Here is a 20,743-nt window from a genome sequence, read left to right as displayed (position 1 = left end):
AGCTGGACAGGCTGCAACGCAAGGGCATCATCTTCCCAGTTGAATTCAGCGAGTGGGCCAGCCCGATTGTTCCAGTACTCAAAAGTGATGGCACAGTCAGGATTTGCGGTGATTATAAAGTAACTATTGATCGTTTCTCACTACAGGACCAATACCCGCTACCTAAGGCAGACGACTTATTTGCGATGCTGGCAGGAGGCAAGAATTCACCAAGCTCGACCTGACTTCGGCTTACATGACGCAGGAGCTGGAGGAGTCTTCGAAGGGCCTCACCTGCATCAACACGTACAAGGGACTGTTCATCTCCAACAGATGCCCGTTTGGAATTCGGTCGGCTGCAGCGATCTTCCAGAGAAACATGGAGAGCCTACTCAAGTCGGTACCATGCACGGTGGTTTTTCAGGACGACATATTGGTCACAGGTCGGGACACCGTCAAGCACCTACAAAACCTGGAGGAGGTTGTCCAGCGACTGGATCGCGTAGGGCTGCAGCTGAAGAGGTCGAAATGCATCTCCATGCCAACAGAAGTGCGGTTTTTGGGGACAAAGATCGCGGCGGACGGCATTCGGCCCACAGATGCCAAGACAGAGGCTATCAGGAACTCGTCCAGGCCACATAACTTCACGGAGCTGCGGTCGTTCCTGGGACTCCTCAACTATTTTGGTAACTTCCTACCAAGATTAAGCACCCTCTTAGAGCCCCTGCATGTGTTATTGCATAAATGTGAGAACTGGGTATGGGGAAAAAACGAAATAATTGCTTTTGAGAAAGCCAGAAACATTTTATGCTCCAACAAGCTGTTTGTATTGTATAACCCGTGTAAAAGATTTGTGCTAGCATGTGATGCGTCGTCGTATGGAGTCAGGTGTGTATTACAACAAGCTAACATTGCGGGGAAGTTGCAACCTGTCGTCTATGCCTCCAGGAGCTTGTCTAAGGCCGAGAGGGCCTACAGCATGTTTGAGAAAGAGGCATTAACGTATGTGTTCGGGGTAAAGAAAATGCATCAGTACCTGTTTGGCTTCAAATTTGAGCTGGAAACCGATCACAAGCCCCTCATATACCTGTTCGCTGAAAACAAGGGGATAAATACTAATGCCTCAGCCCACATATAAAGGTGGGCACTCGCGCTATCAGCGTATAACTATACCATCCACCACAGGCCAGGTACTGAAAACTTTGCGGATGCTCTCAGTCGGCTACCATTGCCCACCACGGGGGTGGAAATGGCGCAACCTGCAAACTTGTTGATGGTGGGGCAGCCCGCAGACTTGTCGGTCATGGAAGTGTTTGAAAATGATAAATCACCTGTCACGGCCCACCAGATTAGGACTCTACTGTCCCGAGTAAAAAACTGTGTACTGCATGGGAGCTGGGCCAGCATCCCCGTTGAAATGCAAGAGCTAATCAAGCGGCGAAAGAACGAGCTGTCCATTCAGGCAGACTGCATGTTGTGGGGTAACAGCATAGTGCTACCCAAAAAGGGCAGGGAGACGCTCATCTCGGATCTCCATAGCACACACCCGCGTATAGTAATGATGAAAGCGATAGCCAGATCCCACGTGTGGCGGCCCGGTATAGATTCTGACTTAAAGTCCTGTGTACGGCAATGCAGCGTATGTGCTCAGTTGAGCAATGCACCCAGAGAGGCACCACTAAGTTTGTGGTTCTGGCTCTCCAGACCATGGTCGAGGATCCATGGCGACTATGCGGGCCCGTTTTTCGGTAAAATGTTCCTGGTGGTGGTGGATGCTTTTTCAAAATGGATTGAATGTGAAATAATGTTGGGAAGCACCGCCACCACCACCATTGAAAGCCTGAGGGCCATGTTTGCCACCCACAGCCTGCCTGACATACTGGTCAGTGACAACAGGCCATGTTTCACCAGTGCCGAATTTAAAGAATTCATGACCCGCAATGGGATCAAACATGTCACCTCGGCCCCGTTTAAACCAGCCTCCAATGGGCAGGCAGAGCGGGCAGTACAAACGATCAAACAGAGCCTTTAACGAGTCACAGAAGGCTCACTCCAAACCCGCCTGTCCCGAGTACTGCTCAGCAAGCGCACGAGACCCCACTCGCTCACAGGGGTGCCCCTGGCTGAGCTACTCATGAAAAGGACACTTAAAACCAGACTCTCGCTGGTTCACCCCAACCTGCATGATCAGGTAGAGAGCAGGCGGCAGCAACAAAATGTAAATGATGGTCGCGCCACTGTGTCATGGGAAATTGATCTGAATGACCCTGTGTATGTGCTAAACTATGGACACGATCCCAAGTGGATCGAGGGCACGGTGATAGCTAAAGAATGGAGTAGGATGTTTGTAGTCAAACTAGATAATGGACAAATTTGCAGAAAGCACCTGGACAAAACAAGGCTGCAGTTCACACACTGCCCTGAATAACCCACAGCAAACACCACCTTTTTCGAGCCCATAACACACACCCAAAGGATCAACAACACCACCCCGGACCAGGAAATGGAACCCATCACGCCCAACAGCCCAGCAAGGCCAGGCTCACCAAGCAGCCCTGCAGGGCCAACAACACGCCAGCCCAGCGAGGGCACAGCCAACACACCAGAATAGACATTTGTTCCGAGGTGGTCCACCAGGGAAAGAAAGGCTCCCGACCACCTCACCTTGTAAATAGTTTTCACTTTGATTTTGGCGGGGTGTGATGTTGTGGATCGGTAAAACATGCACTCCCATGTTCCGCCACCAGGGAGCGCATCCTCTGAAGTCCCAAGCGATCCCAGCATCCCTTGGGAGCACTATATAAGCCGGCCCCTGAGGCCTGTTCCTCGCACATGGAGTGTCTTAATAAAGACTGAGGTCACTGTTACTTTAACCTCCCTGTGTGCAGTCTCATCTGTGTTCGGAACACAATAAGAACCAAAGTATTTGTTCAATTGGTCTGCCATTTCTTTGTTTCCCATTATAAATTCACCTGAATCCGACTGCAAGAGACCTACATTTGTCTTCACTAATCTTTTTCTCTTCACATATCTATACAAGCTTTTGCAGTCAGATTTTATGTTCCCGGCAAGCTTCCTCTTGTACTCTATTTTTTCCCTCTTAATTAAACCCTTTGTCCTCTTCTGCTGAATTCTAAATTTCTCCCAGTCCTCAGGTTTGCTGCTTTTTCTAGCCAAATTATATGCCTCTTCCTTGGATTTAACACTATCCTTAATTTCCTTGTTAGCCATGGTTGAGCCACCTTCCCCATTTTATTTTTACACCAGACATATATGGACAACAGTTGAACTTCATCCATGTGATCTTTAAATGTTTGCCATTGCCTATCCACCGTCAACCCTTTAAGTATCATTTGCCATCAATTCTAGCCAATTCACATCTCATACCATCGAAGTTACCTTTCCTTAAGTTCAGGACGCTAGTTTCTGAATTAACTATGTCACTCTCCATCTTAATAAAGAATTCTACCATATTATGGTCACTCTTCCCCAAGGGGCCTCGCACAACAAGATTGCTAATTAGTCCTTTCTCATTACTCATCACCCAGTCAAGGATAGCCAGCTCTCTAGTTGGTTCCTCGACATATTGTTCGAGAAAACCATCCCTAATACACTCCAGGAAATCCTCCTCCACCGCATTGATACCAGTTTGGTTAACCGAATCAATATGTAGATTAAAGTCACCCATGATAACTGCTGTACTCTTAATGCATGCATCCCTTATTTCTTGTTTGATGCTGTCCCCAACCTCACTACTACTGTTTGGTGGTCTGTACACATCTCCCACTAGCGTTTTCTGCCCTTTGATATTCCGTAGCTCCACCCATACCGATTCCACATCATCCAAGCTAATGTCCTTCCTTACTATTGCATTAATTTCCTCTTTAACCAGAAATGCCACTCCGCCTCCTTTTCCTCTCTGTCTATCCTTCCTAAATGTTGAATACCCCTGGATGCTGAGTTCACAACCTTGGTCACCCTGGAGCCATGTCTCCGTGATGCCAATTACATCATAACCATTAACTACTATCTGCGCAGTTAATTCGTCCACCTTATTCCGAATACGCCTCGCATTGAGGCACAGAACCTGCAGGCTTGTCTTTTTAACATACTTTGCCCCTTTAGAATTTTGCTGTAATATGGCCCTTTTTGTTTTTTGCCTTCGGTTTCTCTTTGTCTCCACTTTTACTTTTCTTCTTTCTATCTTTTGCTTCTGCTCCCATTCTACTTCCCTCTGTCTCCCTGCATAGGTTCCCATCCCTCTGCCATATTAGTTTCACTCCTACCCAACAGCACTAGCAAACACTCCCCCTAGGACATTGGTTCCGGTCCTGCCCAGGTGTAGACCGTCCGGTTTGTACTGGTTCCACCTCCCTCAGAACCAGTTCCAATGTCCCAGGAATTTGAATTCCTCCCTTCTGCACCACTCCTCAAGCCACGTATTCATCTGAGCTATCCTGCGATTCCTACTCTGACTAGCACGTGGCACTGATAACAATCCTGAGATTACTACTTTTGAGGTCCGACTTTTTAATTTAGCTGCTAGCTCCCTAAATTCATCTCGTAGGACCCAATCCCGTTTTCTACCTATATCTTTAGTACCTATATGCACCATGACAACTGGCTGTTCACACTCCCTTTACAAAATGTCCTGTACCCGCTCCGAGACATCCCTGACCCTTGCACCAGGGAGGCAACATGCCATCCTGGAGTCTCGGTTGCAGCCAGAGAAACATCTATCTATTCCCCTTACAATAGAATCCCCTACCACTGTAGCTCTCCCACTCTTTTTCCTGCCCTCCTGTGCAGTAGAGCCACCCACGGTGCCATAAACTTGGCTGCTGCTGTTCTCCCCTGATGAGTCATCCCTCTCAACAGTACCTAAAGTGGTCTATCTGTTTTGCAGGGGGATGACCACAGGGGACCCCTGTACTACCTTCCTTGCACTGCTCTTCCTGTTGGTCACCCATCCCCTATCTGGCTGTGTACCATTTACCTGCGGTAAGACCAACTCACTAAACGTGCTATTCACGTCATTCTCAGCATCGTGGATGCTCCAGAGTGAATCCACCCGCAACTCCAGTGCCGCAATGCTGCAGGCCGATGCACTTCCCGCACATGTAGTCGTCAGGGACACTGGAAGCGTCCCTGACTTCCCACATATTACAGGAGGAGCATAACACGTGTCCGAGTTCTCCTGCCATGACTTAACCCTTAGATTAGCTTAATTTGGCAACAACAATGCTAAAATGTTATTTACTGATAAAGGAAAAGAAAAAGAAAACTACTCACCAGTCACCAGCCAATAACTTACCCCCTTGGCTGCGACGTCACCTTTCGATTATTTTCTACTTCTTTTTAGCCTCCCTGCTGCAGCTGCACCCTCTCCGCCTCTGATGCTCCTCGAACTCCCGCCGACTGATGGGCCTTTTGTAGACCTCCCTGGACACCCGCTCTGCCTCTCTGACACTCCTCGAACTCCCGCCGACTGATGGGCCTTTTGTAAACCTCCCTGGACACCCGCTCCGCCTCTCTGACACTCCTCGAACTCCCGCCGACTGATGGGCCTTTTGTAGGCCTCCCTGGACACCCACTCCACTTCTCTGACGCTCCTCGAACTCCCACCGACTGATGGGCCTATTGTAGGCCTCCCTGGATACCCACTCCACCTCTCTGACGCTCCTCGAACTCCCGCCGACTGATGGGCCTTTTGTAGGCCTCCCTGGACACCCACTCCACCTCTCCGACGCTCCTCTTGCTATTGAGGGAGTGCAGCGAAGGTTCACCAGACTGATTCCCGGGATGGCAGGACTGACATATGAAGAAAGATTGAATCGACTAGGCTTACATTCACTGGAATTTAGAAGAATGAGAGGGGATCTCATAGAAACATATAAAATTCTGACAGGATTGGACAGGTTAGATGCCGGAAGAATGTTCCCGATGTTGGGGATGTCCAGAACCAGGCGACACAGTCTAAGGATAAGGGGTAAGCCATTTTAGGACCGAGATGAGGAGAATTGTGAACCTATGGAATTCTCTACCACAGAAAGTTGTTGAGGTTTTTTCATTAGATATATTCAAACGGGAGTTAGATGTTAGATGTGGCCCTTACAGCTAAAGGGATCAAGGGGTATGAAGAGAAAGCAGAAATGGGATACTGAAGTTGCATGATCAACCATGATCATATTGAATGGTGGTGCAGGCTCGACAGGCCGAATGGCCTACTCCTGCACCTATTTTCTATGTTTCTATGTCTATCCTCAGTTAGTGGAAAACTGGCTGTGGTTTTAAGATGGTAAACAGCATTCGACAGTTTTGTTTAAGTGTGCACATGTGTAATGTTACTTTATTCCGTTCTCCCCTTTTTGGCTCTCTCCCCATCCCCTCCCCTCCCACTTCCCTTCCCCCACAGCTCCTCAAACACATGTCAGTACAGAATGGGAGGTGCAATGTCACAACAGCATCAGCAGATCAGTGATGCCAAATGAATTCTTCAATGCCAAGACTAAAATTGTAGGGCAAGCTCTTAAACAACATAATTTTCCAAAGTGCACTTCCCTGAGTATGGGCCAGGATTACTGAAGGGGGATAATCTCCCCTTAAATCACTGTAGTTAAAGAAAATATTGATCAGCTTGGATCAATTGGTACCATTGTTACCTCTGAGTCGCAAGGCTACGGGTTCAAGCCCAACACCAGGACCGCAGCAGTTAATCTGACACTTGATGACAATAATAAAAACATAAGAACATAAGAAATAGGAACAGGAGTAGGCCATATGGCCCCTCGAGCCTGTTCCACCATTCAATAAGATCATGGCTGAGGGGTGCTGCACTGGCAGAGGTGTAATCTTTGAATAAGACATTAAAGCAAGTCTGCCTGTTCAAATGGAAGTGAAAGATCTCAAGGCGCTATTCAAAGAGGAACAGGAAGTTCTTCCAGTGTTCCAGCCAGCATTCTTTTCTCAATCAATACCATCAAAAATAGACAAACTAATCCCTCATCAATTTGCTGTTTGTGAGGCCACACTTTATATAAACTGGACACCATGTTTGCCGTCAGAACAGCAGTTACTACACTTCAAAAGGTCGTGAAGCGGTTTGGGATGGTCTGAGGATGCGAAAAGCACTATATAAATGCAAGTCCCATCGTTCATATCTAACAAACCTATCCAGTCTCAAATTTCATGATTCAATCTTACACTGGGTTCCAAACAGGGCAAATGTTCTAATGAAATATTCTGCTCATTTGAAACATTATCCTAAATTTATAAATGAATGTTAGAGAAAGTAGAACATTTTCCAAGTGTTGGTGTTGCAGATTCCTCAAGGGACAATTATAGAGTGACAGTTGATGCAATTTACACGTGAAATAATAAAAACGAAATAAAATAATTTATGCTTTACCTGCTTTAACTGTCTATCTGCAGTTCTACCCTTCTCCCCTGAGAAAACTCAGGCACGAAACGCTTGAGAAATCTCCTACTTTTTGACACTGTTTGGTGTTTCATTATCAACATATCTTTGGTGTAGCCAGCCAAACCTTCTGATCCAGCGTATTTTAAAGTTAAATCACTTGGAAGTTGGAGATTTTTTGCCCGTATGTCAGTCACTGAGTGTTCATTGAGCAGAACTGGTGCATAATATTCCCTTGGAAAGTCCTATACATTACATACAGTGAGTCCCATTCACCTGCATATAACATTTAATTGTACAATCTGTAGCTTTGGTATTAGCCCTCTCTTTTATAAGTTTAATAATGATAATCATGTATGGATTCTTGCAATAAACACCTTAAATCTGTCTTTACTATTGTTATTGACTATGTGCTGTAGATTGCTGCACTTGCATAATTCATGAACGCCTGGTACATTTACATATTTTAAGGGCATGAATTTCAATCCGTCAACGTTGAGTCCTTAACAAATGGGGGTGAAACATCGCAAAGATTTTTCCCTGGAGGAAAGGAAAAATGATTTTATATTTTTTCTTTGTACTGCAATCAAATTACTGTACCATCATTTCATGGAGATAATCTGCAGAATCTGTCCATAAAAAAAGGAGAAGATTTCCTCTGTGCATTATATGTAACAAAATCATAAACATGTTTTTTTTTAATAATAGGTTTATGATTTCATTATAGATAACACACCAAAGGAATCTCTTCCCACCCCCAAAGAAACATGTTCCAGATTAAATATGAGTTATATTTGTGAGATTTGTTCCTCCTCTCCAAAACCTGTTCAATTCCAGTGTCCTTACAGTTCATTGATAGGTTCTAAGTGCAGGGATGATTGAACGCCTATCTGTAGTTATGCATGGTAGATAGAACTCCAGCAACATAACTTGAGTTCATTTGTAAGTGGGTCAATACCTGGGATGAGTGGTGAAGAATGAACTTACATTTATATTGTTCCTTATCTTCAGAACATCTCAAAGCATCTTCACATCCAATGAATTGCTTTTTGTAGATTAGTCACTGCTCTTGTGTAGGCAAATGCAGCAGCCAATTTTTTTTGGTTTGTTCATGGGATGCGGGTGTCATTAGCAAGGCCAGCATTTATTGCCCATCCCTAATTGCCCTTGAGAAGGTTGTGGTGAGCTGCCTTCTTGAACCGCCACAGTGCTGTTACGGAGGGAGTTCCAGGATTTTGACCCAGCGATGATGAAGGAATGGCGATATACTTCCAAGTCAGAATGGTGTGTAACTTGGATAGGAGCTTGCAGGTGATGGTGTTCCCATGTGCCTTCTGCCCTCGTCCTTCTTTCTAGGTGGTAGAAGTCGCGGGTTTGGGAGGTGCTACCGAAGAACCCTTGACGAGTTGCTGCAGTGCATCTTGTAGATGGTAAAGACTGCAGCCACAGTACACCGGTGGTGGAGGGAGTGAACGTTTAAGGTGGTGAATGGGGTGCCAATCAAGCGGGCTGATTTGTCCTGGATGGTGTCGAGCTTCTTGAGTGTTGTTGGAGCTGCACTCATCCAGGAGTGTATTCCATCACACTCCTGACTTGTGACTTGTAGATGATGGAAAGGCTTTGGGGAGTCAGGAGGTGAGACACTCGCCGCAGAATACCCAGCCTCTGACCTGCTCTTGTTGCTACAATATTTATGTGGCTGGTCCAGTTAAGTTTCTGGTCAATGGTGACCCCCAGGACATTGATGGTGAGGGAGTTGGTGATGGTAATGCCGTTGAATGCCATGGGACAGTGGTTAGACTCTCACTTGTTGCCTGGCACTTGTGTGGTGCGAAGGTTTCTTGCCACTTCTCAGCCCATGCCTGAATGTCATCCAGGTCTTGCTGCATGCACAGCATGGTTCCACAAACAGCAAGTTAGATTAATGGCCAGTTAATCTGGTTTTGGTGACATTGGTTGAGGGATAATGATGTTGGTTAAGGGATAAATGTTGTCCAGGGTAATGGGTGCTTCAAATAGTGCAATAATTCATGTTCACCTGTGAAATATTGGATTATTGTCATTGTATCACATTATACAATATTCCTAGCAAGTATTTCAGTGCATTGATGATCTCATTTTTCAATTTGAAGATTTCATGAAACAGGTTTCACTAGTTACTAAATAGTCAGTGAGCAATTCACATCCAGAATATCTACATATCACAGATTTGAATTCAGATCTAAATCCAAAAATTAGTGATTCAGCACTCAAATGGGGACCCCCCACTCAAAGGGAGCACTGACTGAGGATAGGGATATAACGGCAACAATATACCCTATAAACTGTGTGTGTGTGTTGGGTGGTGGGGGGGGCTGTGTGGGGTGGTGTGTGTTGGGGGGGAGGGGTGCGGTGGTGTGTGTGGTGGTGGCGATGTGGTGGTGTATGTGTGGTGGTGTCGTGTGGTGGTGTCGTGTGGTGAATGAACTCCAGGATATAGTCAATGTATTCACTGAGGCATATGAAAGCATGCGCCTTACGCTTAACATCCGTAAGATAAAGATCCTTCACCAGCCTGTCACCGCCGCTCAGCACTGCCCTCCAATCATCAAGATTCACGATGCGGCCCTGGACAACGTGGACCATTTCCCATATCTCGGGAGCCTCTTATCAACAAAGGCAGACATTGATGCGGAGATTCAGCATCTCCTCCAGTGCGCCAGCGCAGCCTTCGGCCGCCTGCGGAAAAGAATGTTTGAAGACCAGGCCCTCAAATCTACCACAAAACTCATGGTTTATAGGGCTGTAGTAATACCAGCCCTCCTGTATGGGTCTGAGGCATGGACGATGTACAGAAGGCACCTCAAGTCGCTGGAGATATATCACCAACGATGTCTCCGCAAGATCCTGCAACTCTCCTGGGAGGACAGGCACACCAACATCAGTGTCTTCGACCAGGCTAACATCCCCAGTATTGAAGCACTGACCACACTCGATCAGCTTCACTGGGCAGGCCACATAGTACTCATGCCAGATACGAGACTCCCTAAGCAAATGCTTTATGCGGAGCTCCTTCATGGTAAACGAGCCAAAGGAGGACAGCGGAAACGTTATAAGGACACTCTCAAAGCCTCCCTGGTAAAGTGCGACATCACCACTGACACCTGTGAGACCCTGGCCGCAGACCGCCCGAGGTGGATAAAGTCCATCCGGGAGGGCGTTGAGCTCTTTGAGTCTCGACGCAAGGAGCATGAAGAGGCCAGGCGCAGGCAGCGGAAGAGCGCACGGCAAACCAGCCCACCCGACCCCTTCCCCCGGCGAATGTCTGTCCCACCTGTAACAGGGTCTGTGGCTCCCGTATCGGACTGTTCAGCCATCAAAGAACTCACTTAGGAAGTGGAAGCAATTCCTCCTCGATTCCGAGGGACTGCCTATGATGATGATGGTGTGATGTGGTGTGGTGTGGTGTGGCGCGTATGTGTTTGTGGTGTGGTGTGTGTGGTGTGGCGTGGCGTGTGTGTGTGTGTGTGGTCTGGTGTGTGTGGTGGTGTGCTGTGTGTGGTGGTGTGCTGTGTGTGGTGTGGTGTGATGTGGTGTGGTGTGTGTGGTGTGGTGTGTGTGGTGTGGTGTGTGGTGGGGTGGTGTATGGGGGTGATGTGTGTGGCGTTGTGTGTGTGGTGTGTGTGTGGTGTGGTGTATGGGGGGTGGTGTGTGTGGTGTGGTGTGTGTGGTGTGGTGTGTATGGTGTGGTGTGTGTGTGGTGTGGTGTGATGTGGTGTGGTATGTGTGGTGTGGTGTGTGTGGTGTGGTGTGTGTGGTGTGGTGTGTGGTGGGGTGGTGTATGGGGGGTGGTGTGTGTGGTGTGGTGTGTATGGTGTGGTGTATGGGGGGTGGTGTGTGTGGTGTGGTGTGTGTGGTGTGGTGTGTGTGGTGTGGTGTATGGGGGGTGGTGTGTGTGGTGTGGTGTATGGGGGGTGGTGTGTGTGGTGTGGTGTGTGTGGTGTGGTGTGTGTGGTGTGGTGTGTGGTGGGGTGGTGTATGGGGGTTGGTGTGTGTGAGGGGTGGTGTGTGTGGGGTGTTGTGTGCCGTGTGTGTGTGCGCGGGGTGGTTTGTGTGTGGGGTGGCGTGGGTGTGGTATGTGTGTGGGGTGATGTGTGTGTATGGTGTGGTGTGTGTGTGGTATGTGTGTGTGGTGTGTGTGGGGTGGTGTGTGTGTGTGGGGTGGTGTGTATGTGTGGGGTGGTGTTTGTGTGGTATGTGTTTGGGGTGGTGTGCATGTGGTATGTGTGTGGGGTGGTGTGTGGGGTGCTGTGTGTGTGTGGGGTGATGTGTATGTGTGGGGTGGTTTGTGTGTGGTATGTGTTTGGGTTGGGTGTGTGTGGGGGTGGTGTGTGTGTGTGGGATGGTGTGTGTGTGTGTGGGGGGTGGTGTGCGTGTGGTATGTGTGTGGGGTGGTGTGTGGGGTGGGGTATGTGTGTGTGGGGGGTGGTGTGTGTGGGGGGTGGTGTGTGTGTGGGGTGATGTGTGTGTGTGTGGGGTGGTGTGTGTGTGAGGTGGTGTGCGTGTGGGGTGGTGTGTGTGTGAGGTGGTGTGCGTGTGGGGTGGTGTGTGTGTGGGATGATGTGCATGTGGGATGGTATGTGTGTGCGTGTGTGTGTGGTGGTGTGCGTGTGAGGTGGTGTGTGTGTGTGTGGTGTGTGTGTGGGGTGTGTGTGGGTTGTGTGGTGTGTGGTTTGTTTATGTTTATGGGCTAGATTTTCCATGTTTTTTGCCTACTTAATGCCCACTTAACGCCCATTTTACTGCTGAAATGATGTATAACGCCCATATATCGTCCATTTAGCCACAAAATAGAAACTGACGAGCATATTTTGGAAACTTATCGCTGAGCATTACTTTCCCCATGTGCTTAACGCCGGGAAAAAATAATACCACCCGCCCACTTTTTTTGGGCGGAATCATCAGAATGGGCGAAATCAACGCCCATAATATCGCCCAGCGTTACTTTCTACGCGGAATTAATGCCGAGATTCAATAATATCGCCCGCCCATTTTTTTTGTCGTAAAGACCACATTTGGCGAAACTAACACCCAGGAGATCACCCACCATCACTTTCACCACCTCGCACACATCTCGCCCACAATATCGCTTGCCCAAAAACACGCCCAGAAAAGTGGAACTGTTCTGAACTAAAGCCAGCGGTGTGGCTTCCATTTTTAAAATCGCAGGTTGCTTCATTCAAAAGACTGCTTCAACTTCGGGGGAGTTTGCATTGACTCTGGAGTTCTTCTCAGGTGAAGTGACCGTCTCAATAGACATATTTTCAGACTCTGGACAATTGGGGGTTTACTCAAGGTGTATTTTAGTGAGGAAATTATTGCTTCTGATCAATTGCTGTTATACTTTCATTGCAATGTGGCTAGCCATTTCTCAGCCTGCAGTGATTAATACGCAGATGCTGCAGAATGCAATGGCCCCAATTTAAGACGTGCAAGAATGAGGAGGAGGGCCAGACTATACACATCCCGCACATACAGGGAAAAGACGACTTACCGCGACGTTTCCGACCATGCCTGTCTTTGGAGACTGCGTTTCCACAAGGTGGTGATCAATGAAATATGTGAGCTCATCAGGCCACATATGCAGCCTGCCAACAGGACATCAGTGCCGGTCGAGGTCAAGGTCACGCGGCACTGTCTTTCTACGCGTCCAGTTCCTTTCGGGCCTCAGCGGTTGAGATTTGCCCTCTGTCTCACCATGTAACCCATCGCTGCATTAGACAGGTCACGGAGGCCCTGTATGCGAGAAGGATGGACTTTATCAGCTTCCCCATGACCATGGAAGCTCAGACTGACAGGGCTGGAGGATTCTACCGTATTGCTAAGTTCCCCAGGGCGCAGGGAGCAATACAGTGCACTCACTTCTCAGGAACCGGAGCGTTTTCATAACACAAAAGGATTTCACGCCCTGAAGGTCCAACTAGTTGTCAACCACAACCAGATCATACTGGCAGTGAATGGCAAATGTCCGGGCACCTTCGATGAGGCTCACATCCTGCGTGAGAGTCCTGTCTCTGACATCTTTAAGAGTCAGCCACAAGGACAATGCTGGATGCTTGGTGATAACCGATACGACCCCACTGTATGATATCCACACTGAGGCCGAGAAGCGATACAACCAGAGCCACAGAGACACACGCAATGTGGTCCATAAAACAATAACTCTGCTTAAGCAATGCTTCAGATGTCTGGACCACTCAGGATGGGAGCTTCAATACAACCCTGAGCAAGTAGTAAAATTCGTGGTCGTATGCTCCATGCTGCACAATCTGGCTATCAGGAGGGGACAAGAATTGTCAGAAGGGACTGATCCTCCAGCTCAGGAGAGAAAGGAAGAGGACGATGAGGGACTGGACGCTGACCTGGGGCCAGACAATCAGGCTGGCTATGCAACCATGCCGACGACCCCCTCCAGACCACAGGAAAGAGCCCATGGTGGCTACATAGCTGCAAGACTCTTACGTGAGGAGCTGATATCTGAAAGATTTGCCCGAAAGAACGTTGATGTGAGTGACAATGCTGACACACCGCTGTGTGTGTGCAGCTCAGACATCAATGGTGCACATCACCTTGGTGGCAGTTAAAGTTTACGTTGATTGAAGTAAAATTTTATTTAACCCTTTCATGTTCAGGAATCACCAGTGTGTAATGGTCCAGCTATCTGAGACAATGAGCAACAAGATTATGTTCAATAAAAATTTTTTTATACTAACATTGGTCTGAAATCATAAGTTTCACAGCCAATAACACCCAACCCCGCCTACACCTCACTTTTTCCACCATTGGCATCAATCAAGTGTTCAACATGTCCAGCAACACAGAATACAAATGCAAAGCAGGAACGTGGTGCCCAGCCCCCATACATTACAACAAATTGCATACACCCAGATGGAGATATAACACAGCCATCACCTGTGCACGTGCATCTCACTTTCCTTCCCCCCTCCCCTTCTTCTCCCCACCTCTACCCCTTCCCCTCCTCGCTCCATGGCGCCTGGCCGAGGAGCTCCTCAGGCGGTGCCTCATTGGGGGGATGAAGGCAGAGGCGGTCGTTGCACGGGTACAGGAGCAGGAGGTGCCGAGGGGACAACATTCTCTGATGCAGAAGCAGGATCTTGGTCCTTGCTCTCATCTGTCGTTCGTAGTGGTGGTGCGGAACCTAGGGGTGGAGTGCCGCGCTCTGGGACCACTGGAAGGCCTGTGCCAGCAGTGTTCCTGGCTATCACATCCACAGCCTCCGCCATCCAAGGAATGTACTCGGTCATGGTGCTAGCTGTCGGGATATGCCCCTCAATGCTTCAATGAGCTGGTCACCAATATCTACAGTCCTCCTGGACAACTGTACCATCTCTCCTCTCTCATGTGGCGCTCGTGGAACAGACCTGCCGCGTCCACGAGGCCTCCGCGTGGTCAGCACCATCCTGCGGACAAATGGGGTTCCCTGTGGTGAGGTGTTTGGGGCCGGAACCTCCAGAGTGGAGGCAGGAATGACCGGAGGACCACAAGATGGCCTTGGGGTGGAATGGCTTCTGGAGCATGGTGATGCAGGTTCCTCGAAGTCCATGCTCTCATCTGTGGAGAACTGACCCAGCGGATTGAGAATCGGAGCTCCTCAGCAGCAGATATAGGATCGTCCATGTCATGTATCCTACATGGCTACTGTTTGTACTATCACAAGGTGTGCCACCAGAGGGCACGGCAGTGGGAGACTTGAAGGTTTCTTGTACAAGTGTGCCTGGCTCAGTATAAAAGGCAGGCCACCAGGTATGATCCTCACTCTGGAGTTATCAATAAAGACTAAGGTCACTACAGTTCAAGTACAACACATTGCCTCGTGGAGTCATTATCAGAGCATCCAAGGACATAACAATTGGCGACGAGATTATGGACTTTCACGCGAAAATGGCTACCCTTGGTATGTTGCAGCAGTTTGCCGATGGTGATGATTGGGATGCCTTTGTGGAGAGGCTCGACCATTTCTTCACAGCAAATGACCTGGCAGAAGACAACCCGGCCACACTGGCTGGCAAGCGCAGAGCTACCTTGCTAACCAGTTGTGGGCCCACCGTCTATGGCCTCGTCAGGGATTTGCTGGCACCACCGAAGACAATGATCAAGACGTACGAGGAGCTTGTAACACTGATCCATGAGCAACTCAAGCCCAAGGAGAGCAGCCTCACAGCCGGACATCGGTTCTACACCCACCGACGGCCCGAAGGCCAGGAAATCGCGAAATACGCTGCAGACCTCAGGAGGCTGGCGGCACCGCGTGATTTCGGCGAACACCTCACCGAAGCGCTGCGGGACATTTTTGTCATTGGAATCGGCCATGAGGGCCTTCTTCACAAGCTACTGTCGGCGGATACCACAGTCACAGTGCAGAAGGCCATCCCTGTGAGCCAGGCATTCATGACCTCGACCTGCCGCTCTAGGCAGATGACTCACCCTCAGGACTCAAACCTGGCAAGTACTATGCACAGACTGGTGCCTTTTAGAGGCTGGACTGTAGAACACGAACCTTCTCAGGGAAGAGAGAACAGGCCCCCGAGTCCCTTAACTCAGAGTCCACCGAGGGGGGCTAATTGAATAGCTCCATGCTGGCGTTGTGGAGGGAATCATCGGGCTCACCAGTGCCATTTTAAAGACCATGTATGCAAAGGCTGCAGCACAAAAGGCCACCTCCAGCAAATGTGTAAGAGAAATATGACTCACTGTATTAATGAAGAGTCTGCAGAATGGCCAAGAATCCAGTGTGGATTATGAAACGATAGGCAGAGAGGCAGCTCAGCCCCACGACGAGGTATATAGCATGTTCACCTGCACTACCGAGTGTTCCCCACTGAGGATGGAAGTCGAGATAGATGGCGTTCCTGTTATGTATGTAAACCTGTAACTACAATGTCTAACTATCAGAGGGCTTATCCCTTGGAGTCCCAAGGGATCCCACTGTCCCTTGGGAGGACCTGTATATAAGGAAGCCTCACAGGCTGGAGCAGCACTCTGAGATCTGTAATAAAGGACTATGGTCACACTTACTTTGAGCTTGCAGTATCTAATCTGACTCCTTATCCAAGACATAACAACTGGTGACAAGATACAGACGACAAACCCCAACGCAACAATGCAAAGAACTGTGGGCATCCTGGATAAATTTTCGAGGGAGATGATTGGGAAACCTTCGTGGAACAACTTGACCAATACTTCATGGCCAACGAGCTGGAAGGAGAAGGGAACGCTGCCAAACGAAGTACGATCCTCTTCACCGGTTGCGGGACACCAACGTATGGCCTCATGAAAAACCTGCTCGCTCCAGCAAAACCCACAGACAAGTTGTACGAGGAGTTGTGCACACTGCTCCGGGTGCATCTAAACCCGAAGGAAAGCGTTCTGATGGCGAGGTATCGGTTCTGCACGTACAAGAGGTCTGAAGGCCAAGAAATGGCCAGCTACGTCGCCGAGCTAAGGCGCCTTGCAGGACATTGCGAATTTGAAGGACATTTGGAGCATATGCTGAGGGACTTGGCATTGGCCATGAGGTAAGACTTCGCAAACTTTTGACTGTAGAGACCCCAACCTTGAGTAAAACCATAGCGATAGCCCAGGTGTTTATCGCCACCAGTGACAATACTAAACAAATTTCCCAGCACACTAGTGCTGCTGCAAGTACTGTGAACGAAGTATCGTTGTTTTCGAATCGAAATGTACATGGCAGGACTTAGACACCTGTAGCTGCATGTCCGCAGATGACTCAGAGTCCGCCATCAAGGGTGGTGAATACAAGGCAATTAACACCTTGTTGACGCTGTGAGGGTGATCATCGATTCCATTCATGCCGCTTCAAAGGATACGTTTGCAAGGGCTGTGGAACAATGGGACACCTCCAACGTATGTGCAGGCGAGCTGTGATGCGTCGTCGTATGGGGCCGGGTGTGTATTGCAACAAGCTAATGAATTTGGGAAATTGCAACCGGTTGCTTATGCATCCAGAAGTCTGTCTAAGGCCAAGAGGGCCTACAGTATGATCGAAAAAGAAGCGTTAGCGTATGATTACGGGGTAAAGAAAATGCATCAATATCTGTTCGGGCTCAAATTTGAATTGGAAACCGACCATAAGCCGCTTCTGTCCCTCATTTCTGAAAATAAGGTGATAAATACGAATGCATCGGCCTGCATCCAGAGATGGGTGCTCACATTGTCCGCATACAACTACGCCATCCGCCATAGGTCAGGCACAGAAAACTGTGCCGATGCTCTCAATAGGCACCAGGGTGGAGATGGCACAACCTGCAGATTTACTTATGGTAATGGAAGCATTTGAGAGTGAGCAATCACCTGTTACCGCCCGACAGATTAGAACCTGGATGAGCCAGGACCCCTTACTGTCCTTAATAAAAAAAACTGTGTACTCCACGGGAGTTGGTTATGCACGTTAGAGATGCAGGAAGAAATAAAGCCATACCAGCAGCGCAAAGATGAAATGTCTATACAGGCAGACTTCCTCCTATGGGGTAATCGGGTAGTTGTGCCAAAAAAGGGCAGGGGCACTTTCATTAGTGATCTCCACAGTACCCACCCAGGCATTGTAATGATGAAAGCGATAGCCAGATTCGACATGTAGTGACCTGGTTTCGATGCAGACTTGGAGTCCTGCACAAATGTAATACATGTTCACAGTTAAGCAATGCACCCAGGGAGGTGCCACTAAGTTTATAGTCTTGGCCCCCCCATCCGTGGTCTAGAGTTCATGTCGACTACTCAGGCCCATTCTTGGGAAAAATGTTTTTAGTGGTTGTAGATGCGTACTCCAAGTGGATTGAATGTGTGAAAATGTCAGCAAGCACGTCCGTTGCCACCATTGAAAGCCTACGGGCAATGTTTGCCACACACGGCTTGCCTGATGTCCTTGTAAGTGACAATGGGCCGTGCTTTACCAGTGCTGAATTCAAGGAATTCATGGCCCGCAATGGGGTCAAGTATGTCACGTTTAAGCCAGCGTTCAACAGTCAGGCAGAACGAACAGTTCAAACAATCATTGCAGAGCTTGAAAAGGGTAACTGAAGGCTCACTGCAGACTCGCTTATCCCAAGTCCTGCTTAGTTCCTGCACAAGACCCCACTCGCTCACCGGGGTCCCTCCCACTGAACTGCTCATGAAAAGGGCACTTAAGACAAGACTCTCGTTACTCCAACCTGATCTACACAAACAGGTAGAGAGCAGGCGACTTCAACAGAATACATATGATCGCGCAAATGTGTCACGCAAAATTTAAATAAATGATCCTGTATTTGTATTGAATTATGGACAAGGTCCCAAGTGGATTGCTGGCAGTGTTTTGTCCAAAGAGGGGTGTAGGGTATTTGTGGTCAAACTCACAAATGGACTCACCCACAGAAAACATTTGGACCAAACCAAACTCAGATTTACGGACTATCCAGAACAATCCACAATAGACTCTACCTTTTTCGACCCTCCAACACACACACAAGCGGCAACCGACCCAGCAGTTGACCACGGATCAGAACCCATCACCCGCAGCAGCCCAGCAAGACTCACATCCCCAGCAGTCCAGCAAGGCCAGCTGAACAGCAGCCCAGCGAAGGCCCAATAAACGACTCACTAACACCAGCATTTGCACCGAGACAATCAACCAGGGAAAGGAAGGCCCCAGATCATAACCATTGTAAATAGTTACACTATTGACTTTGGGGGGAGTGTTGTTATGGATATAAACCTGTAATTACTATGTCTAACCACCAGAGGGCTAATCCCCTGAGTCCCAAGAAATCTGGTAGCAATGCGGTGGAGGAGGATTTCCTGGAGTGTATTAGGGATGGATTTCTGGACCAATATGTCGAGGAACCAACTCGAGAGCTGGCCATCCTAGACTGGGTGATGTGTAATGAGAAAGGACTAATTAGCAATCTTGTTGTGCGAGGCCCCTTGGGGAACAGTGGCCATAATATGGTAGAATTCTTTATTAAGATGGAGAGTGACACAGTTAATTCAGAGACTAGGGTCCTGAACTTAAGGAAAGGTAACTTCGATGGTATGAGATATAAATTGGCTAGAATACACTGACAAATTATACTTAAAGGGTTGACGGTGGATAGGCAATGGCAAACATTTAAAGATCAACAATTGTACATCCCTGTCTGGAGTAAAAATAAAACGGGGAAGGATAGTGTTAAATCCAAGGAAGAGGCATATAAATTGGCCAGAAAAAGCAGCAAACCTGAGGACTGGGAGAAATTTAGAATTCAGCAGAGGAGGACAAAGGGTTTAAATAGGAGGGGGAAAATAGAGTATGAGAGTAAGCTTGCCGGGAACATAAAAACTGACTAAAAACCTTCTATAGATATGTGAAGAGAAAAAGATTAGTGAAGACAAACGTAGGTCCCTTGCAGTCAAATTCAGGTCAATTTATAATGGGGAACAAAGAAATGGCAGACCAGTTGAACAAATACTTTGGTTCTGTCTTCACAAAGGAAGACACAAATAACCTTCCGGAAGTACTAGGGGACAGAGGGTCTAGTGAGAAGGAGGAACTGAAGGATATCCTTTTGTGTTAGGGAAATTGATGGGATTGAAGGCTGATAAATCCCCGGGGCCTGATAGTCTGCATTCCAGAGTACTGAAGGAAGTGGCCCTAGAAATAGTGAATGCATTGGTGATCATTTTCCAACAGTCTATCGATTCTAGATCAGTTTCTATGGACTGGAGGGTAGCTAATGTAACACTACTTTTTAAAAAAGGAGGGAGAGAGAAAACAGGTAATTATAGACCGGTTAGCCTGACATCAGTAGTGGGGAAAATGTTGGAATCAATTATTAAAGATGAAATAACAGCACATTTTGAAAGCAATGACAGGATCGGTCCAAGTCAACATGGATTTATGAAAGGGAAATCATGCTTGACAAATCTTCTGGAATTTTTTGAGGATGTAATTAGTAGAGTGGACAAGGGAGAGCCAGTGGATGTGGTGTATTTGGACTTTCAAAAGGCTTTTGACAAGGTACCGCACAAGAGATTGGTGTCCAAAATTAAAGCACATGGTATTGGGGGTAATGTACTGACGTGGATAGAGAACTGGTTGGCAGACAGGAAGCAGAGAGTCGGGATAAACGAGTCCTTTTCAGAATGGCAGGCAGTAACTAGTGGGGTGCCGCAGGGCTCAGTGCTGGGACCCCAGCTATTTACAATATACATTAATGATTTGGATGAAGGAATTGAGTGTAATATCTCCAAGTTTGCAGATGACTGGGTGGCAGTGTGAGATGCGAGGAGGATGCTAAGAGGCTGCAGAGTGAC

The sequence above is a fragment of the Pristiophorus japonicus genome, chromosome 5, assembly GCF_044704955.1.
Source record: "Pristiophorus japonicus isolate sPriJap1 chromosome 5, sPriJap1.hap1, whole genome shotgun sequence".
In the NCBI taxonomy this organism is placed as follows: Eukaryota; Metazoa; Chordata; class Chondrichthyes; family Pristiophoridae; genus Pristiophorus; species Pristiophorus japonicus.
The sequence above is the reverse complement of the archived record's forward strand: the minus strand, read 5'-3'. Positions refer to the sequence as shown.